Source organism: Bufo bufo, chromosome 6 (genome assembly GCF_905171765.1).
Source record: "Bufo bufo chromosome 6, aBufBuf1.1, whole genome shotgun sequence".
Classification (NCBI taxonomy): domain Eukaryota; kingdom Metazoa; phylum Chordata; class Amphibia; order Anura; family Bufonidae; genus Bufo; species Bufo bufo.
In genome coordinates this window covers 370,737,789-370,748,468 of record NC_053394.1, presented here as the reverse complement: position 1 = coordinate 370,748,468, position 10,680 = coordinate 370,737,789, and the positions used below count along the sequence as shown (strand labels likewise).

The 10,680-nt window shown below is 39.7% G+C and overlaps 1 non-coding gene and 1 pseudogene across 1 annotated transcript; both read right to left on the bottom strand.

Moving 5' to 3' along the window:
• Positions 1–1,963: 1,963 nt before the first annotated feature.
• Positions 1,964–2,150, bottom strand: LOC121006406. Its single transcript, XR_005780255.1, has one exon. It is a non-coding gene; the product is annotated as a U2 spliceosomal RNA (small nuclear RNA).
• Positions 2,151–8,549: 6,399 nt separating this feature from the next.
• Positions 8,550–8,729, bottom strand: LOC121006529 (annotated as a pseudogene).
• Between the last annotated feature and the right edge of the window lie 1,951 nt (positions 8,730–10,680).

Here is a 10,680-nt window from a genome sequence, read left to right as displayed (position 1 = left end):
ATTCCACCATTCTGCTATTTTGCACTTCCTGTGGAATTTCCACATTTGGTGGGTCCACCACCTCCTTAACCACCTCTTTTTTCTTTTGTCTTTTCCTATTTTTAACACCTGGTGCTGTTTCCACCGTTCTTTCAATTGGCACATCCTGAGTATTCCCATCACTTTTGTTTATTTTTTCCTCCTCCTCATTCTCCACTACCTTATTTCCTCCTATATTCCCCTCATCCTCCACCTCTGCCTCCATTGCACCTATTCCTCCTTCATTTTCTTGTAGGGAAGAACCTTCCTCTATGTTATTTTGATTGTCCTCTTGCTCTTTTCCCTTATGAGGACATTGATCCTCGTAAGTACAGTTCTTGCACCTTCTGCAGTCCAAATCACCATGTCCATATTTCCTACAACTTTTACAGTATTTGGGCATACCTGAAAAAAACAGATACCCGCGGCATCTATTTATATACACAATTGGGGGCGCTCTAGCCACTCCTTCTTCATTTGGGTCTTTTTTAAACAACACAGTATATATTCTCTTACCGTTCCATACTCCGAAATTTATTTTTCCATAGGTTTTAAATATCACCTTTTCGCAGTATTGTAGTAAGAAACCCATTATTTCCTGATCAGAAACAAAAGGGCTATACATTTGAATAGTCAGCAATTTGGTCTGATACTGAAAAAGAGGTACAACTTTTAGACCCTCAAAGGCTTCCCCTCCTCTATTCCTCTCATAGAGGGCGAAAGTCTTTTCACATAGGTCCAAATTAACCAGAGTAACATCGTATATTCCTCTAGAAAAAAAACTTTGTACACAATAATAGTTTTCTTTCTCCAAATTAAAGATTGGGCACAGAATATGCCGGTAAATATATGATAAGTATTTACCTTGTCGGTGTTCTGGTGCCACAAAAAAACGGATGGTATCCTTTAAACTGTATTCCTCTGAAAAGAAATCAGGACGGTATCCATCCCCAGGGTTTCTCCTGCCGCCGCCAAAAGATGCCATTCCGAAACCTTCAATCTCCTCTCCTCTTTCCAATCCAAAAAACAGCCCACGAAAGGCTGGGATCGCCTCCGCCCAGTCGACAGGTCCCGTAGTCCAGCAGATTCCTCCACGATCCTCCGAATCCCGACGTCCTGAGAGGTGAAGCCACTGCTTCCTCCTACCCTTAATAGCAGCAAGCCTGTAACTACAAGCAAGGCCGAGGGCAAGGCTCCACAGTAGCACACCCGCCTCCTGACTCCAATCCGTCAAGATCAAAGCCAAAAGGCCGAGAAGCGATAACCTGAAAGGGTTCGCAGTACAGGCCGATGGTCCCCAATGCAGAGCACTTCTGAAGGCAATAGACTACAGGCCCCAGACCCAGACACAGTCCGGGAGGCTTCTTTCTCTTGCAAACCAGGGAAAATGTGCGTGCGTCCTACGCTCAGAAATCACCAGCATGCTCCTCTTCGTGTTCGCTATCTGCATAGCTCCGCCCACCCGCAACTTTTGGCCATGCCTTTTCTTCGCACGCAATTCCTGGTGCCAAAGCACGCCAAGCAGAAAACATGATATGAGGAGTGAATGGAGAAGTTGTAGTGAAAAAAAAAAAAAGGGTATGCATTGTTGTTGATTGTGATGTCAGGGCCCCATTGTTGAGTGTTCCATCAGGGCCCTTGTGATGTCATCCACTGACCTGACCTTACTTGACCTCTGACCTGACAAGCCTCCTGTGACACGTGCAGTGTTCCGTCCATTGTCCAGACAAGGTAGGTCCAGCTGCTGCTGCAGATACATAGGAAGTGCTAGACTACTTTTTAGCCGGTATGCAGGAAGCAGCACAGCACAGCACTGACTGGGCAGACAGAGGAGAAGCTGAAGTGCAGACTCCTGAGGGAGGCAGGACACACACAACTTTCCACTTGCTTGCTGGAAGGATGCTTGCAATCAATCAATTTCATTCTGTTTTTCATACTGGATTAGAAGGGGTGCACCGGTCCTGGAGGTACTGCAATACCAGGTCAATGCGTGGAGTAGACAGAGCAAGCTATTTTTCCATCTCCCTGTTCGAAAAATCCATTTAATATATGGTCCCCAGATAGGGGACGTATCAGATATTAAACTGATAAGAACAGATTTTTTATTTTATTTTTTCACTCAGAAAATTTTAAGTCATAGATTTAAAGTCTTATATCTCAAATCTTAAATTTTCCATCATTGTGAAAGTCTTATATCTTCAAAAAATTGTATTATTAATTATATATATATATTATTATCTATATATACATACATATATATTTTATTTTTCATTTTTTTTCTTTTTTTTCCATAAAGCATAACATTGACAAAAAAACACCATACATCTATGACAAAGACATTACAATATAAGGTTATTCCACCTCTTTTGCTTCCATTTCTCTTCAGCTTTATCTACCCCCATGGAAATCTTATCTTTCCAAAAAAAACACATATAAATAACTAAGACTTAATTTTAGACAATTTTCCACAGAGACTTCATCATGTCTATACACTAAAATATTTTTCACTTTCCATAAATATAATTTAACACATGACAAAATTAACCACACCACCATAAAGTCTTATTTCTCAATACCTAAACCGTAGAACACCATATTAAAATTCAGAAATCTCACCCCACTTACAACTTTAATTAAATTACTTAATTTCCTCCATACATTTTGTGCAAAGAAACAATTCCAAAAGATGTGTACTGGGGTCTCACTATCTTGACACCGTATTCTAACACATCTCTCTAGCCTTACTAAACCTCTTCTGTACTGAAATTCTCTTGTTGGAAGACAATCTTTAATACTACACCATAACAGATCTTTCTGTTCATTTGTCAAATTACTACAATTCACATTTTCCCAAATAATCTTTACAATTTAAGGCTACTTTCACACTAGCGTTCGGAGCGGATCCGTCTGATGTTTCATCAGACGGATCCGCTCCGATAATGCAGACGTTCGCATCCGTTCAGAACAGATGCGTCTGCATTAAAACTTAGAAAATTTTCTAAGTGTGAAAGTTGTCTGAGCGGATCCGTTCAGACTTTACATTGAAAGTCAATGGGGAACGGATCCGCTTGAAGATTGAGTCATATTGTGTCATCTTCAAGCGGATCCGTCCCCATTGACTTACATTGTAAGTGTGGACGGATCCGCTCGCCTCCGCACGGCCAGGCGGACACCCGAACGCTGCAAGCAGCGTTCAGGTGTCCGCTCACTGAGCGGAGCGGAGGCTGAACGCTGGCAGGCGGATGCATTCTCAGTGGATCCGCCTCCACTGAGAATGCATTGGGGCCAGACGGATGCGTTCGGGGCCGCTCGTGAGCCCCTTCAAACGGTGCGCACGAGCGGACACCCGAACGCTAGTGTGAAAGTAGCCTTATACGAAAAAACGACTCACCGGGCTCATTTCAATTTTGTCATCTAAAAACGCAAGAATTTTTTTAAAAATATTTTTATTTCCAAATCTCCAATCTTAAAATCTCTTAAAACTTTTTCTAAAATTAAATAATGCTGTGATGGTAAAAGTCTGTAAGGTCTATTCAAATCTATACTCATCCATTTATATTTCCTTAAATAAAAATAAAAATTATAAATAAGAAATTTTTTTGCTTTTGACTCTGGCCCTAACATCATACTGACACAACAAGCAAGATATTTTATATATAAAAACCGTCTAATATCTGGAAAAAAAATTCCCCCTTTTTTGGGGTTTAAATAATTCTTCCCTCTTAACCCTCTCCATTTTCGACTTCCATAAAAAGGTAAAACACAATTTCATTCATTTCCTTAGAATCTTAAAAGGAGGCATAAAAATCATTGAGACATATAAAATAATTGGGATCAAAACCTGTTTTATCACCAAAATTTTCCCTTCCAAAGTTAAAAGTCTTATATTCCAAAAACAAATCTTTTTCCTTACTCTCTCCAACAACGCTTCCCAATTTTTAACATTTCCACAGGTTCCTGAAAAATATATCCCTAAAATTTTAAGTTCAACCACTCTTTTTATTTTACAGTCTACATCAACATTACACTTTCCAACCGCCAAATAACCAGACTTGTCAATATTAACTAAAACCAGATGCTTCACCAAACCAATCTACTGTTCTCAATACCCTATTTAAACTTTTTTGATTTTTTACAAAAAAGGTCACGTCATCCATATAAGCCACAGTTTTTAAATCATCATTCTTATTCCCAGGAATAAAAACACCATTAATAACTTTGTCCTTCCTAACTGCGCATAATAACGGTTCAATGGCACAAATAAATAAAACCGGACATAACGGACATCCTTGTTTAACACCACATTTAACTTCAACATTCCCAGATAAAAAAACATTAACTGAAACTTTACTCATATTATTAAAATACATGCATCTAATCCAATTTATAAAAACATCCGGACAACCAAATTTCTTTAGAACTTCAAATAAAAACTGATAAGAAACTCTGTCGTACGCCTTTTCAAAATCCAACGATAACAGCGCTACCTCTTGACCTCTATCATTCACATCTTAAATCACATCTCTAATTAAAAACAACGAATCACAAATTTTTCTTCCTGGTACGGCACAAGTCTGATCATTACCAATTACAGAAGCAATCACTTTTTTTAAACGGTTCGCCAACAATTTAGCATACATTTTGTAATCAATATTCAATAGAGTGATAGGTCTCCAATTCTTTATCTGCTCCTTCTCCCCTTTCTTAAAAAGCAAAACAATCACTCCTTCTGTCCAAGATACAGGTAATATAAACGAAGACAATACTTTTTTAAAAACCTCATACAACTCCTCTTTGATTATATTCCAAACAACTTTGTAAAATTCTGCAGGTAAACCGTCTAAACCAGGGGTCTTATTATTTGAAAAACTCTGTAGCACCTCAAAAATCTCATTTTGTGACACACTTTCAGCTAACATATCAACTTCTTCTTTACTAAAACAATTCTCCACTTTTCCCAAAAAGAAATCTCTCAAACATGCATCACTATTTTTTTCCGAGTATAGATCCCCATAAAATGCCTGTACTTTCTTAATCTTCTCCTCAATCAACACTTCTCCTTCCAATTTCTCAATAAAATCTTATTTACCTATTATTTTTTTAAAGAAAAAATTGGAACACTTCTCATCTTGTTCTAAAACCTTAACAATGGAATTAAAAATAATTTATTTCCCCTTTTCATGTAAAACCTTATTAAATTTAATTTTTTATACGCTTAATATCATCATCCAAATTCACACCATTCTTCTTAAAAAGATAAAAACACTGAAGTTTTGCATTTAAATCTTCATATAGTCTTAATCTCTCCCGTGCCTTCCTTTTACCAACATGAATAAAAAACAACTTAATTTGATTTTTTACGAAGTCCCACCATTCTAGAATATCCCTATAACTATCTTTTTTCACACACCATTTTCTATACATCAAACTAAATTCATGTTTGACCTGTTCATCCTCCAAAATATTTGTATTAAGTTTCCAGTGAGAAGATTTCTTAGCTTCCATTTCCTCACATTCTAGCAAACAAATCAACAATTTGTGATCAAAAAAACAAGAAGTTTCTGTTTTAAAGGAAATACTTTTCAACTTATCTGAAATAAAAACATAATCAATCCTTGACTCAAAATTCTTATTTCTCCAAGTAATTTTATCCTCATCCTTTTCCCCACACAAAACCCATATGTCTTTCAAATCCACTGCTGCCATAATCTCCTTCAAACAAGAGACAGATCCATCCTTTTTTTTATCTAGATGACAGTTGAAATCTCCTCCAACAATGACTGAATCTACACCAGTTAGAAAAAGCCTTAAAGTTTCAAATAACTAAATTCTCATCTTTTTTCCCATATACACAAAAACATTTAAATTTTTTATTTGTCTTTCTCACTTCCACCAATAAAATTCTCCCAGGACAGATCTCTACTACTACACAAAAAGGCAACACCATCACTTTTAAATTGATTCCCACCAGAGAAAACTGCATTACCATTCCAATGTTCTTTTAAAAAATTATAACACAACCTTTTTTCCAGGTTACATTCCTGAAGAAAAATGAAATCAAAATTCTCTTTCTCAAAGAAATCATAAACTGCAGCTCTCTTCTGTTTGAACCCCTGAACATTCAGGGAAGCAACACAAATCATCTTTTAACATTTAAAATAGTGCTTTCTCCCCCGCCCTCACACTGCTCATTTTCATCTATCTTTAGGCCATCAGAATCAACTGGACTAATAGGAGGTAATAGATCGAACACCTCCACTCCTCTCTTTTTTTCCGCCCTACCATCATCCTCAGAATCTCCCGAACCACCTTCTTCACCGAGGTTTCTTTTTAACCTCTTACATTCTAACTCCATTACTTCCTGATTACATGGCACACCACTAGACATAGCACTTGGCCCTATGCTAGAGATCATCTCATTTAATTTTGTCAAATCATCATTTAATACTTCAATAGGATCACTTCCTTCTCCATTACTTCCTTCCTTAGTTTTCTTCTTCCCTTTTTTCTTTTTTTCTTTTATCTTTTCCATCTCCTTCCTTTCGTCAACATCTTCTCCCTTAGAACTCTCTTCCACCTCTCCCTCCATCTCCTCCACTTGATTTATCTGTTCCTCCACTTGCACCTGCTCAACACTTTGCTGCTCTTGATTAGCATGTTCCACCTAAGCCACCACATTTCTCTTTTTTGGACAGTCCTCCACTTGGTGAACTTCCTCTGGACAATCTTCACACCGATTACAATGAAAATCACCATTACCATATTTTTTGCAAGATTTGCAGTAAGGGGGCATCCCCGAAAAAAAAAGATATCCTCTACTGCGACCAATATAGACCACCGGTGGAGGCCCACAAATCCCACTCTCTTCCATTGGATCTTTTTTGAAAATTACTATAAATCCTCTTTCCATTCCATACACCAAAAGGCGTTTTGCCCAACTGAACTAAGGAAAGTTTTTCACAATAGTTCCACAGGAAAGATTCTATTTCTTGGTCTGTAACAAAGGGACTGTACATCTGTATAGTTAATAATCTAAACTGAAACTGAAAAAGAGGGGCAATTTTTATCCCCCAAAAAAACATTATTCTCCTTATTGACTTCATAACGAGAAAAAACCTGCTCACATAGGAAATTACTCTCCAAAGTCACATCCACAATCCCTCTTGAAAAAAAAGTCTGAACACAAAAATAGTCCTCTGACTGGATTTTTAGAATAGGAACAAAAATATTTCTTTATAAGAAATTTAAATCCTTACGTTCACGAAACTCAGATGAAATGAAGAATCTGATCGTGTCTTTCAGGCCATAATCCTCGGGAAAAAAATCCGGACGATCTCCAGCAGCAAAGCCACCTCTTCTGCCAGGTCTCCTTCCAGACTCCATCTTTTAGACAGGAAAGAATCCTCTCTTCTCCTCTTTAATCAAAGAAAGCCCCACTACAGAGCTAGACCGCCACTGCTTCCACAAGGAAAGGAAAATAGGGAACCGGACGAAAAAAGATCTTCTCCTCCACCTCCGAATCAGGACCCCTCCGAGAAAGGAAACAGTTTCTTCAACGATCCACGGTAATCACCCCCCGTTTATCCTGGGGACTAAGCCGTACTACCCAATAGCAACAAGAAGGTTAAGACCTGGCAATGAACCAAATCGATCCTCCAAGGCCGAGTAGATGGGTACACCAAGAATACCTTCCAGCAAGAACCAAATGCTTTTTACACACTTGATCGAGCCAAAAGGCCGAGAAGCAATAACCTGAAAGGGTTCGCAGTACAGGCCGATGGTTCCCAATGCAGAGCACTTCTGAAGGCAATAGACTACAGGCACCAGCACCAGACACAGATCGGGAGGCTTCTTTCTCTCACAAACCAGGGAAAACGTGCGTGCGTCCTACGCTCAGAAATCACCAGCATGCTCCTCTTCGTGTTCGCCCATCTGCATAGCTCCGCCCACCCGCAACAGTGTTCCGTCCATTGTCCAGACAAGGTAGGTCCAGCTGCTGCTGCAGATACATAGGAAGTGCTAGACTACTTTTTAGCCTCCAAGTAATCCAGTTCAAATGATAGATTCACAAGAGGGAGACACAGGCAAACTTTACTCATTTAATGAAGCAAGGAAAAATGGTTACATCCAGCCAACTTGCTACAAAAGGGTCAATTCCCAGGGACAACTCAGCATCGCAGGTGTGCACAACAGGCCCAAATCAAACCCAAGGTAATGTGCGTGGAGGTCCAAACACTTCCTTCAGGTGATAAGCCAATTAACCCATCAGTCTTAATTGGATTTAGGGTGTGAGGAGACTGGATGGCTGGGTTGCTTGGTGCTGGAACAAACCAACAACTGATGCAATTAGGAGATTGACAGACTAGATGCAGGTATGCAGGAAGAAGCACAGCACAGCACTGACTGGGCAGACAGAGGAGAAGCTAAAGTGCAGACTCCTGAGGGAGGCAGGACACACACAGCTTTCCACTTGCTTGCTGGAAGGATGCTTGCAATCAATCAATTTCTTTCTGTTTTTTATACTGGATTAGAAGGGGTGCACCGGTCCTGGAGGTACTGCAATACCAGGTCAATGCGTGGAGTGGACAGAGTAAGCTCTTTTTCCATCTCCCTGTTCGAAAAATCCATTTAATATATGGTCCCCAGATAGGGGACATATCAGATATTTTTTTTTTCGATCAAATAATTTTTATTTTGTTTTTACAAGTGAGTGCATTAAACAAATACACAACTATAACCGCTCCCCTCCTCCCCCCCTCCATCCCACCCCCCTTTCCCAAAGCACAGTCACTTAGAAGAAGAATTCAGGTATGGTCCATAGTTGTAAGTTCGTGGTATTCTTTTTGAAGGCATCACCGTCCAATCTTCTAGGGCAGAGCATACAACTTCATGGATTTCCATATTCCTCACGTAACTCTATGGCGTAAGCATTCAGACATCAACCATCATCCAACATTTCACCATTCACCCACATCAATATCCTTCAAGTCCTTCATTCCAGTCAAAGTGTACAGTCACATCTAAGACAGCTCATAATACGAGATCCATGAAGACCAAATTGCTTCAAATTTCTTCTTCGAATCCCTTTTCAGGTAAACATATTCCTCCAATTTAACCAATGCATGCACCCTACTCACTACTTCTTGGCTAGTGGGGGCCACCTCATCTATCCAATGAAATGCTATGCACTTTCTTGCCTGGTATAATACTCTCTTAATAGCTATTTTCCTTTTCCACATGGTCCTAGGCACTTCCACAAGGCCCAGTAAACAAATTAGCGGATTAACCTCCAGGCTCACCTGAAAAACTCTATTGATGCATTCCAACACCTCCACCCAATACCTTTTTAAACGTGGGCAGTTCCACATTAAATGAATCAAGTTTGCACCTGATACATTACAACGTGGACAATTATCATCCTTCCTATAGCCCATTCTTAACAGCAATGTAGGTGTTCTATAGACCCTATGTAAGAGATACAATTGAGAAATCCTAGAAGATTCACTCAACGACAGTGTTGGCAAATCAGTGAGAGTCTTCTCCCAATTCTCCTTCGTCAGGCCCTCAATGTCTACCTTCCATTTGTCATACAACTGTAATGGATTGGATTTATCAATTTCCTCCCTGAGCGTGTTGTAGTAAAGGGAAATCACCCCACCAGTGGTCCCTGACCTTGCAGTATACTCAATGATAACGCATCTAGCTGCCTGCCGTATCTTCCCCCTCCTCTCCTGAGTCTGAATAGCATGTCGTATCTGTAGATACACATAAAAGTACCTATGAGGGATATTGAATTCCTGCCTTAACACTTCAAAACTTTTCAGTGCCCCACTCAGAAACAATTGAGCCATCTTATCCAGCCCATATTGATTCCACTGCTGCACTCCACTAACCTTATCCAATTCAGGGTACAAATGGTTTGGCCATATAGGTGTGTGGGCAGTATACCCCGTAATACTCAATTTCTCTTTAGCTTTCCACCAGATTTTGTGTATCATGGATAGCACAGGATATTGAGCGCCATGAGAACGAAAAGATCCATCCTCCAAAGCAGACAATAAGCAAGTGCGTAGTATTAAATGTTGAATAATACGACCTGAATTATTCATTCTGGACTCATCTCCCCATCCCCTAAGATGTTGCAACTGGGCTGCAATATAGTAAGACCATGGATCTGGCACCGCCAAACCTCCCTGTGTTTTAGGTCTCTGCAGGGTTGAAAGTTTAATCCTCGGCACACCTCCCCTCCAAATCAAATCTCTGAAAATTGCATTTACAGTGTGAAAGAACCTTAGTGGGATCCAAACCGGCGCATTATGGAGGAGATATAGAAGTTTTGGCATTAGTATCATTTTCAAGAGATTGGCTCGACCAATGACTGACAAAGGCAATTTGCTCCAGGCCCGTATCTTCATTCGGAACTCACCTAGCATGGGTATTAAGTTCAAACGTTCATAGTCACTTAGATTCGTAGTAACCCACACTCCTAAATACTTTAGGGATGACACTACTTGCAACCCTCCTGTATCAGGTAAGGGCCTAATACTCTCGCTATCTAAGGGTAATAGGGCGGATTTTGACCAATTGATGACTAATCCCGACATAGTCCCAAATCGATTAATGATTTCCATTGCGGCAGGAAGGGAACTTTCCCAATCGTCC